Below are 17,375 nucleotides of genomic sequence, written 5' to 3'. Positions count from 1 at the left end.
GAGGCCTGAAGTGTTCTCTAATGGATACAGCTTCCCACAGACCTTGATACTCCTTCCAGACATGGGGTTTCTAGAAAACCGAGTCAAGCCAATGAAGGTTTAGCTGGGAAGAAAAACAGATAAACCCAATTCTTAGAAACTGAGAGCTGCAAAGTGGCCCCAAGAAATACCTCGATTAAACCAGTAACTTCACGTGTGAGAAAACAAAAATTTTCCAACTCATCGTGCCCAGTGACACCTTCTTCAAGGCTACCATCACCTCAAAGCTCTACTTATTTCTTTGAATACAACAAACTCTTTCCCAAATTATGAAGTATTTCTGTATCTCAGTGAAGTAAACATACCTGGATGGGAAAATTTAAGACAGAAACACTGATGGAGAAAAATAACCTCCTTGGCAGAGTCAAGAAGGTGAGAGCTCATTTTGCTAATAATCACAAAAATAGCTGTGGGAGATCTGAACTTCTCTGACCTCGACTACTATCACCTAGACCGTATATGCTCTCCTTAGAAGTTCAGCCTGATAATTTACCCACTGTTTTTGAAAACTGTTTTTCACTCAATAAATGACTTTAAGGAACTTCACCCATGTCCAGGCAGCCTGTTATGGTAGGCATCATGGTGACAGATAATGCTGATAGGCGGGTCAGAGCTTGTGACATTAGGGCTGAAAAGATAGTATTATCCTTTGAACTGTGTCTTTCAAAAAGTTACACTGACGGACTTCAGCTTCCTGAACAAATCCGTGACCTGAAATAATCTTTAAACCTTACACCAAAAAGATTTCCTGCAGTCTTTTTGAAGTCAAGTAATGTTAATGTTTTTGCTAAATACAATCAAGTCAACTCAGATTCACAGCAGCCCCATTTAAAAAAGATTAAAACCCAGCCTGGTCCTGCACCATCCACACAATCTCCACCTTGGGTCAAGCCCATTGTTAAAGTCACTGGGTGGATCCATCACCTTTCTCTCCTTCCAAGGGCAGGCCCAGAATCATTCAGCTTAACTTGTTAAAAAAAAAAAGTCTGCCTTGAGCATATACTCTGAGATCAACATGATAACAAGTCCTTTGAGAGATTTAGTGAGAACATTAAGGTGCGGTAAGCTTATGTTCCTGAGTGAGGAACAATTCAGAAAAGATAGGTAGGATAGTTGCACAACTCAAAGAATGTAATCAAAGTCAGAACTGTACTGGCAGAAATGAACTGGTGTGTGTTTTGGTGTATACATTAGCAATGACAACTGGTAATAATAACAACAAAGCTGCATTCAAGTCCTGAGGCCGGTATCTGTCAGTATGATCCTTTTGGGAAAAGTGGGTTTTCTTTTGTTGTATTAATAAAGTCTTACTGGAGTATGGTGAGTCTTATATCCAATTCCCCTAAGTGGTGACTTGCAGGAAGAGCAAACTAGACAGAGACACAGAGGGAAGACAGATGCCACCTGAAGGCCCAACCACACACGGAAGCCAAGGATTACTAGTGCTGTTGCTGATATGTGACTTTGAGTCTGAATCGACCCAGAGCTGACCCTCCAGGGGGTTTTTAACATACAGTAAATCTCATGAGAACAGATTGCCCATTTTTCTCCTCTGGAACACCTGATGGATTTGAATCATGTACCTTTGGGTTCACATCACACGTTCCTGACTACTAGGCCACCAGAGGAGCAGACTGATAGAAGCAACCCAGACCTTGATTTAGACTTTAGCCTCCAGATCTGTGAGAAAACACATCTTTGATCTTTCCTGTATTTTGCTACAGGACCTAGCAGACTAAAACAATGATAAATTTGAGGGACATGTGTGAAGCCCAGTAGGATTGGTAACTGACTTGCCTGAAGGACAGGAAGTAAATCCTGGTGTTCTAAGGACAGAGTTATGGGTTAAACTGTCCCCCAAAAGAGATGCTGATTTCCTGACCCTTGTTACCAGTGAAGGCAATCTTATTTGGGAAACAAGTTTTCGAAGACGAATCAATTTAAGAGCCAGCCATAATGAGATTGTTGTTGCTGTTAGGTGCCACTGAGTCACATACAACTCACAGCGACTCTATGAAAAAGAGATCTAAATACGATCCGATCCTCACATCATCACAGAGATAGATGGAATTTTTTATGCCCTGTGACTGACTGGTGTCTTTATAACAAGAGTAAAGAAAAAGCCACAGAAAGAAGGCTGTCATGTATCATGTAAGGGCAAAGGCAGAAATTGCTGTCACACAGCCAAGAGCCTATGAAAGTCAAGGATTGTCAACAACCACCAGAAGCTGGTAGAAGGTCAGTGAAGGAGAGGAAGACCCTTGACAAGACAGACTGACAGGGCAGTTGCAACAATGGGCTTCAGCATAGTAGAGACTGTTAGAATGGTGCAGGTCAGAAGGGTTTCCTTCTGCTGTACAGAGTCATGGTGAGCCACAGTCAGCTCAACAGCACCTACCAACAACAACCAGAAGCTGGAAGGGCACAGGAAGGACTGACTGTCTCCTAAAGTCTTCAGAGACAGTCTGGCCCTGTACTTGGATTTTGGCCCTTCACCCTCCATTACTGGGGAAAAACAATGTTTGCTATTTTGCATCACTCAGTGCACGACACTTTGTTATAGCAGTCCTAGGGAATGAATACAGGCAGTGACAAAAGGGATGTTGTTGTTGTTACTGTGTGCCGTTGAGTTGGAACAAACTCATAGTCGGTTTTTAGAGTCAATGGATCACTCTGATGGCCTAGTTGTAAGGAGTGGTGCTGACAACCCAAAGGCATTTGGTTCAAATCCATCCTGGTTCCACAGGACAAAGATGGGCAATCTCCTCCCATGCTATTTGTTGTTGTTTTTGTTGTTTGAAGCCATCGAGTCAAGTACGACTCATCTCAAAATGAACAAAAGATCTGAACCCTGTCCTAGTCTGTGCCATCCTCACACTTCCTGACACACTAGAGCCCATTCCAGCAATCACCATGTCAATCTACCTGGTTGAGGGTCTTCCTCTCCTTCCCTGACCCCTTCCCGGCATCGTGGCCTTCTCCAAGGAATAGCCCATCCTAGTAACATGCCTGAAATATTGTGAGGTGAAGTCTCATAGCTGTCCTTGGGATGTTCAGTGCTCTTCTCCAAAACCACTGACCTCAAAGGCTTCAATCCTTTTTCTGTCATCCTTATTCACTGTCCAGCCCTCAGATGCATAGCAAGTAATCAGAAAGACCATGGCCTGAATCAGACACATCTGAGTCCTCAAAATGACATCAGTACTCCTCAGTAAGTTGGAGAGATCCCTAACTGCAGATTTTTTCCCAGTGCTATGCATCTTCTTATTTCCTGCCTGCTCGTGCAATTTACTCTCTCTGAAAACCTACTGAAGGATCAGCTGAGTCAGTTCCAACTTGATGGCATCTAATAACAATGACAACAAATTGCACAGGAGGAGACTGGCCATCCTTCTCCCATGAAGGAGCTGGTGGATTCAAACCATGTGTCTTTGGGATTGCAGCACAGCTTCTTACCACTAGACTACCAGAGCTCTCTGTTTAAAAGGCATAGAGAGAGGTAAAGGCAGATTTGGCTAGGTTTAAGAATGGACAAATCCTACTGTGCAGTTATATAAAATTCTTAAAAAACACTAACTGCTGTCAAGTCTGAACCAATTCGTATCTGACCCTCCAGTGGATTTTTGGAGGCTTTATGTCAGGGAGGAGATTGCCCATCTTTCTGCTGAGGAGCGTTTGGTGGGTTCAAACTACGAGGGAGGTATCAGGTAAGTCAGTATGGACTACACCCAAAAGGAAATGTGTGTCTGCATATGGAAACAATAATGGCTAAATTTTGGGTTTCCGTAATTGCAGAGATAGTGGAGATTTTACATTTCTTTAGGAGCACAGATCATAGAAGGAAGTAGAAGATGATAGTAGCTCAGAGAAAAGGACTGTAAAGTCAGACAATGCCTTATTTTTCCCATTAGTGGCATCAACGTTATTCCTTATGGCAACAGAGAGTTATTGAAGAGGAATTTGCCAAGGTGAGAATGGCGACTTGGTCTAGCCAATGCACTGAGTCATATTGAGTATACTTTTTTGTGTTATAAACTGCTTGCCCCTTTAGTAATGTTCACAGCTAGGCAGAGCAACAGGCAGTGACAAATGCTGGAGACCACATGAAGGAAGAAGGGACTGAATCCAGCATAGAAGCAAAATCAAGACAGTCTAGTGCTTTGCTTCCCATAATATCATGCGCTTTTCTGTATCTATCTCCTTTCTGTTTGCTCGGCTCCACGTTCAAAACTCTTGAAACCAGCAGTCAGGAAATCAAAAAATGTATTGTGATGGGAAAGTCTGTTGTTAGGTACCTCTCTAAAGTACTCAAGAGCAACGGTGTCTCTCTGGAGACTAAGGTGCGCCTGATACAGGCCTTGGTCTTTGCAATCACTTGTTACGCATCAGAGAGTTGGACAATGACTAGGGAAGACAAAAGGAGAATTGATGCCATTGAGCTGTGATGCTGGAGAAGAGTATTGAATGTACCATGGACTGCCAAGAAAACAAACAGATTCATCCTGGAGAGGATTAAACCAAGCAACTTCTTGGAGGCAAGGATTCTGGGGCTTTGTCTGACATACTTTGGGCATGTTGCAAGGAGGGACAGGTCCTTGGAGAGGGACATCATGGTTGGGAGGGTGGAGGGACTGTGTAAGAGGGGAAGACCCTCTATGAGATGGACTGATTCAGTGACTGGGGTAATCAGGATGGGTGTGTCAGAGGCAGTGTGACTGGCACAGGATAGAGCAGGGTTTAGGGATGTTGTACATAGGGTAGTTATGAGTCGCAAATGACTCGACAGGACATAACAACAACAAGAACAACATCTCCTTTCTCCCATTTCTTATCTTGCTTTAAACTGTTTTCCACATTTTGCAGGTCTCCAAATCTACATTCCCATACAAATTCTTTGCTTGCAAACCTGTTAAAAACTGCTGCCAAAAAAATCTTCCAGAATCTTGGTTCTCAGAAAACTTGTAAAGGTTTCCCACAGCTTATAATGGAAAATTCTAATTTCCTGAAAGGGTTCTCTCTGTCTCAAATGAACCTGCCCATAACACTGCCACTGAGTCGACTGCAACTCACAGCAACCCTATGAACAGATCTGAAGACCTGCCCCTGGCCCTATCATGTGTCATCCTTGCCACTTCTGACATACATGAGACCACTGTTAACAGTCTCTGTCTTCATCTTCTATTTTGATCCTCCATATTTCCAAGTATGTTGTCCTACTCCAAGACTAGATCCTCCTAACAACATGTGCAAAATATGTAAGACCAAGTCGCAGGTATCCTGGTGGTGCAATGGTTAATCAGTGGACTGTTAACACAAAGACCTCACGATCTGCTCCAGCTTCCCTATGGGGAAGTTCTACTTCACACAAGATCTCTGTCAGCTGAAATCCCAGGAGGGCCCATAGCGACTGCTGAAACATACACTAAAGCCAAAATGCAGTGCTCCACAAAGCTGTGGTCTCAGCCTGGGCTTCAGGGGCTGGTGGCATCACTGAAAGGACTTGCAGATTTTCACGTATATCTGACTACCTGCATTTGGTTGTAACAGCTTCTGTCTTTCTTTTTATTCAGTGTATGACAGAAAAAGTAAGATTAAAAAAGAATCCTGTTTGAGCTTCTCAGTATGAACACCCACTGCCATCGAATTGCCTCCAACTCACAGCAATCTTGTAGGACAAAGCAGAAAAGCCTGTACGATTTCTAAGGCTATGAATGTTTATGGAAACAAATTGCCTCATCTTTTCCCTGTGAAACAGCTTGTGAGTTCAACTCACTGACATTTCAGGTTATTGGCCAAATGCTTTAATGAAAATACCACGAGGGCTCCTCATTATCGGTGTATTCGCAACCATAAATATCTTTTGGTCAAAGAGAGGCAACAATTGTAAGGAATCCTTTTACTAAAAAACTCATTATTAGAACTAGTCAAGGGAGTTCTGGTGGCCTAGTGGCAAGAAGCTGCACTGAAATCCCCAGAGGCACACAGTTTGAATCCAGAAGGAGGGACAATCTCCTCCTGTACCAGTCAGGAACATAATAAAGTAAAAATAATTTTTTTTAAAAAAAGAACTAGTCAAAATTTATATTGAGTGTCCTCATAGCTGATAACAAAACAAATATTTATTAGGTGAATAAATGAATAGATGCATTTGATTCATCTTACCTCAACACATCTTCAGGTTGAAAAAGCATTACAACTTTCCTTAAGAAGGATGCACCAGAAAGACCAAAAGACCTACTCCACAATTATTTCTTTAAGAATTAGATAATGAGAATAATTATATGAAATTAAGAGGGCCTTTGGAAAAATCTAGAGTGGCAAGGAGCTGGCAGAGCATTATAAAGATATAATTATAACTTGATAGTTAATGCAGCCTTAATAGGAATATGATTCAATTCAAAATGTTTAGCCCTTAAGTACAGTAGATTATGGTGCAGGCTAGATGGCATTAGATTTAATTGATTTGTATTTTAATCACTCAAATTACTCCCTTCCCACATACACACGCGATTCATCTGATGACAGGAGCTAGTTCTCAACCTGACAGCTTTGACATCAGATAATGAAACTGTAAGACTGAAGAGTGAAGATGTAGGTCAACAATCGTGAAGAGGGAAGAAACACAAAAGAAAACAAAAGAGGGATTAGAACAGAGCGGCTTCCTATTGCTGAAACATGAGAGAGAAAAGGACACAAACAAGTGGAGAGACAGGGTCCAGGCTGCCTGGTCTTGAAACACATAATTAAAATGCCGTTTGGCTCAAGCCTGCCATTCTCATAAGAGAACGAAATCCTGGTCCTGGCATCCTCGCAAGAGACAGCTGTCTGGAGAAAATGCTCACTCAGACATGAATCAGCGCAAACATCAACTGCCAGGGCTGAGAAAGCAGAATCCAGAGGTGGGAGGCTGGGCTGCTGAGCTGATTCAGAGAGCTGTAGGATGGCAGGAGGCCTGGACAGGCCTCTTAGCAGCCTCTCAGCGTCTGCTGTTGTTAATGGCCACTGACTCAACTCTAAACAATGAAATGCTCCCTGGTCCTAATTAGCCTCTGGATGGTCATCACATTCTGGTCCATCTTTTTGGCTACTATGCCAATCTTTTCCACTGAGGGTCTCCCACTGTTTAGCTGGCCCTCTACTCTGATGTCCTCCTCTATCCAATGACCTAGTCCAGTGACTGACCATTCCTCATAATACATCCAAGGCTAGCAAGTCAAAACAACGCTCCGTTATGATCCACAAGGTCTTCTCTTATTTTGAGAAGTAAATGCCCAGGTCTTTCTTCCTAGTCTTAGTCTGGAAGCTCGTGACCCTGCTGATAGCTGAAGTACTGGTGGCATAGCTTCCAACATCAGTGCATCGTGCAAGCAACCACGGTATGACACACTGACGGACAAGCGATGGTCTTCAAGTGCTACCATCTAGGTAAATACACCTCCTGGGATGTGACCAGGATTTGCTTTATCCACAGGAGGACAATTATACGAGATAGTTTCTCTTTCTCTTCAGCAGAGCAAGAAAGAAAATGCTTGACTTGTACATGATTTTAATTACCAAGAACCACAATCTCTGTGCACAGTGAATTCAACCTGCGCTCTGAATTCTACTGCTGTGGCAGCCACAGGCTGTTCCAGGTGGGCCTGGAGCAAGCATGAGAGGGGGTGAACAAGAGGCACCTGAGCTGGACGTGTTAGGATTATATCAAGTGTGGGGCCTTGGGTTTGCAAAAGGCTTCTGGAAGTCTTTGTTTCCTAGAGCTGTTGGAGCAAAGTACCGCAAAGTGCGTGGCTTTAAACATCAGAAACTGTCTGTTTTAGAGGCAAAGCCTCCAGTGCCATCAAGTCACTCTTGTAGGTCAGAATCAAATTGCCTATAGGGTTTTCTAGGCTGTAAATCATTGTTGTTGTTGTTGTTATGTGCCATCGAGTCACTTGCAACTCAGCGACCCCATGTACAACAGCCCTAAACCCTGCTCTGTCCTGTGCCAATCACACTGTCTCCGATACACCCATCCCAATTGCCCCAGTCATTGAGTCAATCCACCTCATAGAGGGTCTTCCCCTCCTGTGCTGTCCCTCTACCCTCCCAAGCATGATGTCCTTCTCCAAGGACCATGTCCAAAGTATGTCAGACGAAGCCCCAGAATCCTTGCCTCCAAGGAGTAGCCCAGTTTAACCCTCTCCAGGATGAATCTGTTTATTTTCTTCGCAGTCCATGGTCCATTTAATACTCTTCTCCAGCACTACAGCTCAAAGGCATTAATTCTTCTAGCCTCCCTAGTCACTGTCCAACTCTCTGAAGCATAACAAGTGACTGCAAAGACCATGGTCTGTATCAGATGCAACTTAGTCTCCAGAGTGACACCATTGCTCTTCAGTGCTTTGGAGAGGTCCCTAACAGCAGACCTTCCCCGTCACAATTGTTGTTGTTATGTGCGTTGAGTCGTTTGCGACTCATAGCGACCCTATGCACAACAGCCCTAAACCCCGCTCTATCCTGCGCTCTATCCTGCACTGCCTCTGACACACCCATTCCGATTACCCCAGTCACCGAATCAATCCATCTCATAGAGGGTCTTCCCCTCCTGCACTGTCACAATACATCTTTTAATTTCCTGGCTGCTGGTGCCAAGAGCCAAGCAGACTAAAGTTGTTCACAGTCTCAATCTCTTTACCATCCATCCTGATGCTGCCAAGTGGTCCAGTGGTGAGAATCTTTGTCTTCTTGATATTGAGCCTCATTACAGAAGCATAATGTCTGCTTGGTTAGCAGGCAAATACTTTAACCACCATGCCACCAAACTCCTTGTTGTTGTTCTGTGCCACTGAGTCAGAACTCACTCACAGTTACCGTCCTGTGGGATTTTGGGGGCTGTAAATACCGAAGGAGGAAACTGACCAACTTTCTCCTGAGAAGCAGCTGGTGAATTTGAACTTTGAGTCTTTGGCAGCACAACTCCCTACCACTAAGCCCTAGTACTCATCTCTGGAAGTCTGGATTCAGGGTACTCACTGGGGTATGCTCTCTGGGAAGACAGATCCTTTCTTACGTCTAGAAACTTCTGGTGACCCACCTCCAGAGAAAATGCACTGTTAACACAAAGGCCTCTCTGGTAGTTGGGATCCACCAAGTACTTGGAAGGAGAATGATGGCAATCTCCTCCTATTCTATTTACAACCTCAGAAACCCAGCAGAGGATGAGCTATGCATCAGTTCCAACTGAAGAGCGGTGAATAAGAATGAGGAGCTTATGGTGTAACCTCAGGCAATCACTGGCTCTGCAGCTTCATCTTCACTTGGCTACTGGCCCACTCTGTCCATTACCCTGTGTCTCTTCCATAAAGACACGGGATTGGACTAGACTCCATATTACTTCAGCATAATCTCATGTTCACTGGTAACAGCTTCACTAAAGGTCCAGTTTCCAGAAAGTGTCACATTCACAGGCACTAGGGTTTCATGAAATTGTTTTGGTGGACAGAATTCAATCCGTAATACTTGTTTGAGGAAAACACCAACTTCCATTTCCTGCTGGTCTGGAAAGTCTTAGCAAAGAAATCATCCCACTGAAAAAGAGGAATCCATGACCCTTGTCTAGCTAACAGGTACCCAGAGTCAACTCCAGAGGCAGAAGGAGCAAGATACAAGGAGTTCTGTGGCAGGTCTTTTCTGGTAACACTCGCACTCCTTTTTGAAAGCTGCTAAAACTTTCAAAAAAAACTAAAATTCTCATTGGCTGGACAAAGACTTGTTAACCCAAATGGAACTAAAAGAATTAGAAAACTTATGTTGTAGGATCATAATATTCATTTTCCCTTCTTTGGCCACTAAACTTGGTAATGCCTTCCTCATATATCACCAACCAGGTACTGAGAACCAAAGGGTAAGAAGGGGTGGGGAGTGGGGCGAGGTTGCTGTCAACTTCAGCCATGTGACGTCATAGAGCTTCCACTAGTTTGTTGATGGCTAGAACTTTTTTGCCAGCCAGTTTTAATCTGGAAGCTCCTCTGAAATCTATACAGCATCAAAACAACACACAAGCCTCCAGTGATGGATGGGGTGGTCCACTGAGGTCCACAGAGCATGAGGGCTGCTGGCCAGGTCTCCTGTAGAGAAGGCAGGAATCCAGCTACTGCCCTGGGCAGTTGAATTACTACATGGAGCAGCTCAGGAGCTAAACCAAGTCACCTTCTGCCATAAGCAGTGTCACCGCTTCCTACTGCCTACTTCCTACTTATGTCTGATGGGTACTGAATACCAAGTGAGTTCTCAGGAACTATGATTTCCACCCACTTTTAAACAATGCACTCTTAGTTTTACTAGGCTACTTTTTGAGGAAGAAGAAATGTTGATATGAATTATGAGGCATCACAACACAGAGGATTCCCAAGCTCGCTCTAGCACCCTTTCATTGAGGCAGAGCTCTTTGAGGAAGTTGTCTAACCTAAAACTCATCTATACTAACAAAGAGGGTTCTGGGTTTTGTTTTTTTTTTAAAATATGAAACTTTTTTATTCTAAAAAATCAGGAGCCCTTGTTATGAGCTAAGGAATGGGATGAAGATGGGAATGGGGCCGTGGAGAGGGAACGGACACTAGAAAAGGCAGGCCAAGGGGCAAACACAGTTTCTCTTGGCTAAAAGAGGAAGCACAGGTTGGAAAAGAAATGTCAGCCTAGGAGTTGCGACTTAAACAAACATGGTAAATGTTGAGAGGAGAGCAGTGTGATAGCATTCTCACCTTTATTGCCACCAACCAGGGTTCAATGTTCACTTTTCAGCCCATGCACCTCAAGTGCAGCCATCTTGCAGTGCTAGCTGGGGTGTTACTCAGATGCTTAAAAGTTTGTAGGAGAGTTTCTCCATTAAGATAGACTAAGAAGAAAGGCCTGGTTACCTATTTTCAAAAATCAGTCTCTGAAAACCTTATGGATCACGTGATTTGGAGGCTGACTTGGCAGTATCTCGTGACAATCATTACCAATGCTCAGCCATCTGAGTTCACAGTAACAGCTCAGTGCAAACCTGACACACTGCTGGAAATATCCTAGAACTGCTGAATGCACACATCAGTCTGTGGTACACTGCTACAGTGTCTGTGTCAGTCCACCTCCCTGAGGGTCTTCTTCTTTCTCTGACCCTCCTCCTTTCAAAGCAGGATGTCCTTTTCCAAGGACTAGCCTCTCCTAACAACGGACGCAAAGTCTGTGCAACAAAGTCTTGCAATCCTCACCTCTAAGGAGCACACTGGCTGCACTTTCTCCAAGACATAGCTGTTTGTTCTTTTGGCAGTCCATGGATATACACTCCTCTCTTCCAGCACCACAAATCAAAGGCATCCATTCTTCTTCTAGCATCCTTATTCATTGTTCAACTACTTTACTGGGAGAGGAGCTCTATTTCAGACAGAGTGTATCTACTGCAGGAGGGTGCTGCTAACCCATAGGCCACACTTTTGTGGTGGTTCGAATGCATCAGTTGCTTATTAGGAGAAAGATAGACAATCTTTCTTCCTTGCTATCTACAGCCTAGGAAACCCAATGGAGGGTCAACTATGAGTCCATTTAGACAATAGCAAATGAGTTTGAATTTAGCTATTGTGGAGAGTCCACAATATAGCACAAATGATTAATCACTCAACTAACAGCTCAAAGCCTGGCAGTTCAAGTCCACCTACAAGAGCTTAAGATAAAACCTTGAGGTTCTATCCATCATTGAAACCCTGGGGCATGCAGTTCTACTCTGATAAACATGGAGTCGCCATGGGTCAGGAGGGACTCAACAGCAGCTATTTTCTGGAGATAAGAATGTTATCCATCACAAATGCAACAGCTGAAAAACTTGAAGCTGGAAGGCCCCAGTGAGGACACACAGAGCTGCCTATCTACCCAGGATTCACCAGAGGAAACACCAATTACGCTCCACACAGAGTAACGCTCATGTTTAGATGCCCTGGTCCAGCAACATCACGACATTCATAGTCATGCCGAGGGCACTTCCAAGGGACAGGCATGTGTTTACAGGTAGAAAAATTACAATCAGACTCACTATTACCAAAAGGGAGCTCACACCTCACACCTCACAGGGAGAAACCAGTAATGTGATTGTCTGTGTGATATAGTCTTACGGACCTGGAGACAATGGAAGGAGGGAAAGAGGTCCCATGTACCTGTGTTCATACTTTTCTGCATATTTATTCAGGAACAAGGCCAATTTCTTTCTGTCTCTAGAGATTTCTGCTGGGGATGAGGCGGGTCCACCCACTCCTGGGAGCAGGAGGCTTCCTCAGGCTCAACCTCTGTCTCCCCGGCTCCAAACAAGTTGAGCCATCCTTCATCAGTCCCTCAGCAGAAAGGGACCAGAACATTAGGGCTCTGTCACCCTGTGCTGGTCCGCTATGAAGAGCAAAGGGAGGGGATTCCTCGGCTACCACCGGACCAAAGACTGCCCATGTCCTGTTTCTATTAGCCTGTTCTCAAAGCAGAGGATGATCACCACAAGGACTACAAGAATGCTCTGCAATCTTCACATGCTAGCACAGACTGATTTTAAAGAGAGTCCTAGAATCACAGGCAACTCTATTCAAGAGGACAAGATGTGGCTCGTGGTTCTAAGCCACCAGCTGCTACAAAGGAGACAGAGGGACATGTACAGGCTTGGAAATCTGATGGAGAGGTGGGATACACCCGTCAGCAGTAGGCTGGGTAGAGTTTGAGGTGTCAGAATGGGTAACATGATATATAGCATTCTTCATACTAAGAACAGGGTTGTTTGTTGGGGTTTTTAGGTGGTGCTTTTTTTCCCCAAACAGGAATGTTCTAAACCAAGCCCACCACGATCACATTGATTCTGATTCATTGTGATCTTGTAGGAAAGAGTATAAATGCCCCAATTGACTCCCACAGCTAAATATTTATGGCAACAGACTGCCCCACAGAGCAGTCTATAGGTCTGAATTACCAGGATTTTAGTTAGAGCTCAATACTTAAGTGGAAGATTCAAATCAGAATGGTGGTGATGATGATGATGCCACTGCAATGCTGTTGTTCAGTGCTGTTGAGTTAATTACAAGACATAGTGATTCTATGAAAAGCAGATCCTATCCCCTGACCTGTCCTGTGCCATTCTCACCATCCCTTATATACTTAAGATCACTGTTGGCAGTCACTGTGTTAATCAGTGTCACAATTTGAGGCATCTACCTCCAGTACTATATCTAACAGTATCTCTCTATAGTTCATTGGGGTTTTGAAGGTCTGCTATTTCAGAAGTAATGGATAATCCTGCTTCCTAGTCTATTTTACTCTGGAAGGTCTGCTGAAACCTGTCCAGTATAGGTGACCCTGCTAGTATTTGAAACCTGGAGGCACAGCTTTTAACATCACAGCAACCTGCAGGTCACCCTAGTACAGCAAACTGACAGACAAGTGCTGTCAAGTGATAGCAAATGACAATCCAGAACATATATACTACCTAAATGATAAAGTATACAGCAGCATGCAGATCGTTATTGTAATAGCTACCATCTAGTAATTACTTCAATGAGCCCTATTGGGCAAAAATATGATGCACTTGACTGCTGGTCAAAAAAGTTGGTTCAAACCCACACAGTGGCTCAGTGGGGGGGGGGGGGGGGACAACTGGTAATCTGTTTCTGGAAAGATTAAAAGCCTTCAGGAACACTTCTGCTCTGACATATAGAGTCTCCATGAGAAGAGTAATTCTAGAGTATTTAATAGCAAGCACTCTACACTAACCAGGGAGCTCTTAAGGCCTAATGATAAGAAGCTACACTGTATTCCCAAAGGCATAAAGTTCAAATCCAACAGCTGTTCCACAGGAGAAGGATGGGCAATCACCTCCCATGTGATTTACTTCCTCTGAAAACTTGTTGGAGGGTCAAGTATGAGTTGGTTCCGATTCAACAGCACACAACAACAACTACACTAACGATGGGCCTAAGCATTTAAAATGTAATCAATCCTCACATCAAATCTTATATGGTAGTAGTAGTAGTCCTAACATACAGTTGGGAAAATTGAAGAGGAGTTCAAGAATATGGAGAAGTGACTCTCAGGAGAAAAAGAAATACTGTTAATTGTTGCTACTCCCACAGAATTGGTGCCGACTCCTGGTAACCTAATGTATAATGGAACCAGATGTTTCCTGGCCCAGTGCCATTCATACTCACCACCATGCTGGAGCCCACTGCTGCTCTCCCACCCTGGGAGCTCATGCTGGTAATTAAGGCTTGCCTATTTTCAAGACCACTTCCCTACCCTGGATTTAAATCTCTGTTTATTCTACTAAAGTAGCAAGAGAATGTCAAGAACAAAGAAAATGCCATAAAATAGATGCCTAATATAGGCTCTCTGCTCCTTGTCAATCCACAGTTCACCCTCTTTTCTCGTGCAGCCTCAGCCACATCCCTGAGACACAATGGTGAAGACTGGAGTAAACAGATTTAGCTGCATTGGGCGCCTGATCACCAGGTCTGCTTTCAACTCTAACAAAGTGGATGGTGTTGCCATCAGTGACCCCTTCACTGACTTCAACTACATTGTCTATTTGTTACAGTATGATTCCACCCATGGCCAAGCTCAACTTGCACTGTCAAGGCTGAGAATGAGAAGTTGGTCATCAATAGGAAAGTCATCACCATCTTCCAGGAGCAAGATCCCGCCAACATCATGTGGGGTGATGCTGGTGCTGAGTATGTTGTGGAGTCCACTGATGTCTTCCCAATCTTGGAGAAGGCTGGGGCTTACTTGAAGGGTGATGCCAAACAGGTAATAATCTCTGCTCCTTCTGCCAATGTCCCCATCGTGATGGGCATGAACCATGAAAAGTATGACAACTCTCTCAAGATTGTCAGCAATGGCTCTGCACCATCAACTGCTTAGCTCCCCATGCCAAGGTCATCCATGACAACTTCAGCATTGGAGAGGAACTCATGACCACAGTCCATGCTATCACTGTCACCCAGGAGATTGTGGATGGCCCCTCTGGAAAGCTGTGGTGTAATGTCTATGGAGCTGCCCAGAAGATCATCCCTGCATCTCCTAGCACTGCCAAGGACATGGGCAAGGTCATCCCTGAACTGAATGGGAAACTTAACAGCATGGCTTTCCACGTCCCCACCTCCAATATGTCACTTGTGGACCTGACCTGCCTTCTGAAAGCTGCCAAATATGATGACATCAAGAAAGTAGTAAAGCAGGCATCAGAAGGGCCCCTCAAGGGCATTCTGGGATACACTGAAGACCATGTTGTCTCCTGTGACTTTAATAGCGACACCTACTCTTCCTTCCACCTTTGATGCTGAGACTGACATTGCTTTGAAAGACCACTTTGTCAAACTCATTTTCCGGTATGATAATGAATTTGGCTACAGCAACCGAGTGGTTGACCTGATGGTTCACACGGACTTCAAAGAATAAGTGCCCCTTGGACCACCAGCCCCAGCAATAGCACTGGAAGAGAGAGAAAGAACCTCAATTGATGGGGAGTCCTAGCCCCAACTCAATCCTCCCTCAAACCGAGAGTCTCACATCCTTGACACAGTTTCTGTCCAGTCCCCCTGGGAAAGGGGATGGGCTTGGAGAGCCCATCTTCTCAGGTACCATCAATAAAGCACACTGTACTCAGTAAAAAAAAATATATAGCTAATATGAATTGATCCTTCTTTCCCAAGAGAAAAGGAGCATTCTTTTTCTTGCCCTAAAATCTCACACTATATATACACACCTGTATGTGGATATCCTCAAGGAACCCAGGCCAGGTCAATGCGGAAACACCCCAAGGACACAGGGACCCTAGGAGCATATTCTCTACTAAGCACTGTGCCACAGGGAACAAGTAGGAACTCAGTAAATGCCAGTCTGGCTTGGAACGGAGTCGACTGCTGCCAGAAAACACTACATGCTATATAGTATCATATCACAAACGGTTAAACACTTGACTATTAACTCAGACATCGGTGGTTCAAATTTATTGAGACTTGACAATCTTCCAAAAGGTCACTGCCTCAGACACCCTGTGGAGCACTGCCATATTCCACACACCTCATGAGGTCACCATGAGCAGGGAGCAAGTAGCTGACAAAGATGAACAGCAACAGGCATCCTACAGGGTGGAAAGTGTGGTAGCTCTAAAGCCAGGAGGATGGGAGTTGGGATTCACGACATGAACCAGTAGCTGCTGGTGGATATGAATTCTTTTTGTCTGCTAAGCAGATGGCACAGGACTGCAGATTTTCACTTGGAGAAGTCCCCTGCTCCACACCACCGCCACTGACAGTACAAAGTGATGATGCTGCTCCCTCCAGGGATGGACATGTGACTCAGTGCTGGGAAATCAGAGCACTGTATTCTCTACCCAGCCCTGCTGAGGTGTCTATGTTACTCACTCACTCTCTTCACGTTGGAACCAACTCACAGCTGACCCTCCAGCAAGGTTTCCCAGGAGATAAATCACATGGGAGGAGATTGCTTATATTTCTCCTGAGGAGTCACTGGTGGATCTGAACCACCAGAAAGGCTCAGCCTTTGAGTTAACATTACAATGTATGGCATTTTACAATGACTTACAGACTATGCCACCAGGGTGCACATGAGCTAAGTCAGACGAGATGCAAATGTTGTTGCACCCAATGCTATATAAGCGTTTCCAACTGGGACTGCCGAAGAAGACATGCTCTGTGGTCAAACTTGCTGTTACTATTGTTGCTAGGTGCCATCCAGTTGACTATGACTCATAATGACCCTGTGAACAATGCATCTGCCATCTTTATAATCTCTGATACACTGAAGCTCATTGATACAATCACTGAGCTTTGAGTGTCAATCCATCTCGTCAGGGGTCTTTTCTTTTGCTGACCCTCCACCTTTCCATAATGTCTTCGTCAAACTCGCTCCCATAAACTTAAAAACCTTCATTCAGCCTTGGTTAATAGTAAAAGGATCTAGAGGCCGCAATCATAATTCACAAGCTTTGGGAGGACACATTCCAATTATATGAAATAGTTCAAATTTTCCAAGTTCTGTGCTGGAATGATAAAGCTATTTATATCCCAGGACCACAGGCAGTCAATGAACAAAGAGCATTACAAAAAGACCAGACAGGTGAGAAAAAGGTCTTTTTAAATTTAAATTTATGCAGGCTCTTTCTTGTTAGCTACTGAGATATGAGATATTATCAACAAAGTCCTTCCTGAGATATTCAGTACAAAATTCACGTTTTATCTCTCAGGAATCTAACCTAAGACTATGAAAGCATGTGATGACTACAGAAACTTGTAAAAACCGTGCTGTTGCTCATTTAACCCACATATTTGCAC

At 44.2% G+C, this 17,375-nt stretch overlaps 1 protein-coding gene across 1 annotated transcript in view; it reads right to left on the bottom strand.

Moving 5' to 3' along the window:
- PHACTR1 (phosphatase and actin regulator 1) overlaps positions 1-17,375 on the bottom strand; it is an 815,088-nt gene that overhangs the window by 324,634 nt on the left and 473,079 nt on the right. The gene's annotated exons all lie outside the window — the stretch shown is intronic.

Source organism: Elephantulus edwardii, unplaced genomic scaffold, assembly GCF_000299155.1.
Source record: "Elephantulus edwardii isolate Elephantulus edwardi_28Jun2011 unplaced genomic scaffold, EleEdw1.0 scaffold00101, whole genome shotgun sequence".
NCBI classification, from domain to species: Eukaryota; Metazoa; Chordata; class Mammalia; order Macroscelidea; family Macroscelididae; genus Elephantulus; species Elephantulus edwardii.
The sequence above is the reverse complement of the archived record's forward strand: the minus strand, read 5'-3'. Positions and strand labels throughout refer to the sequence as shown.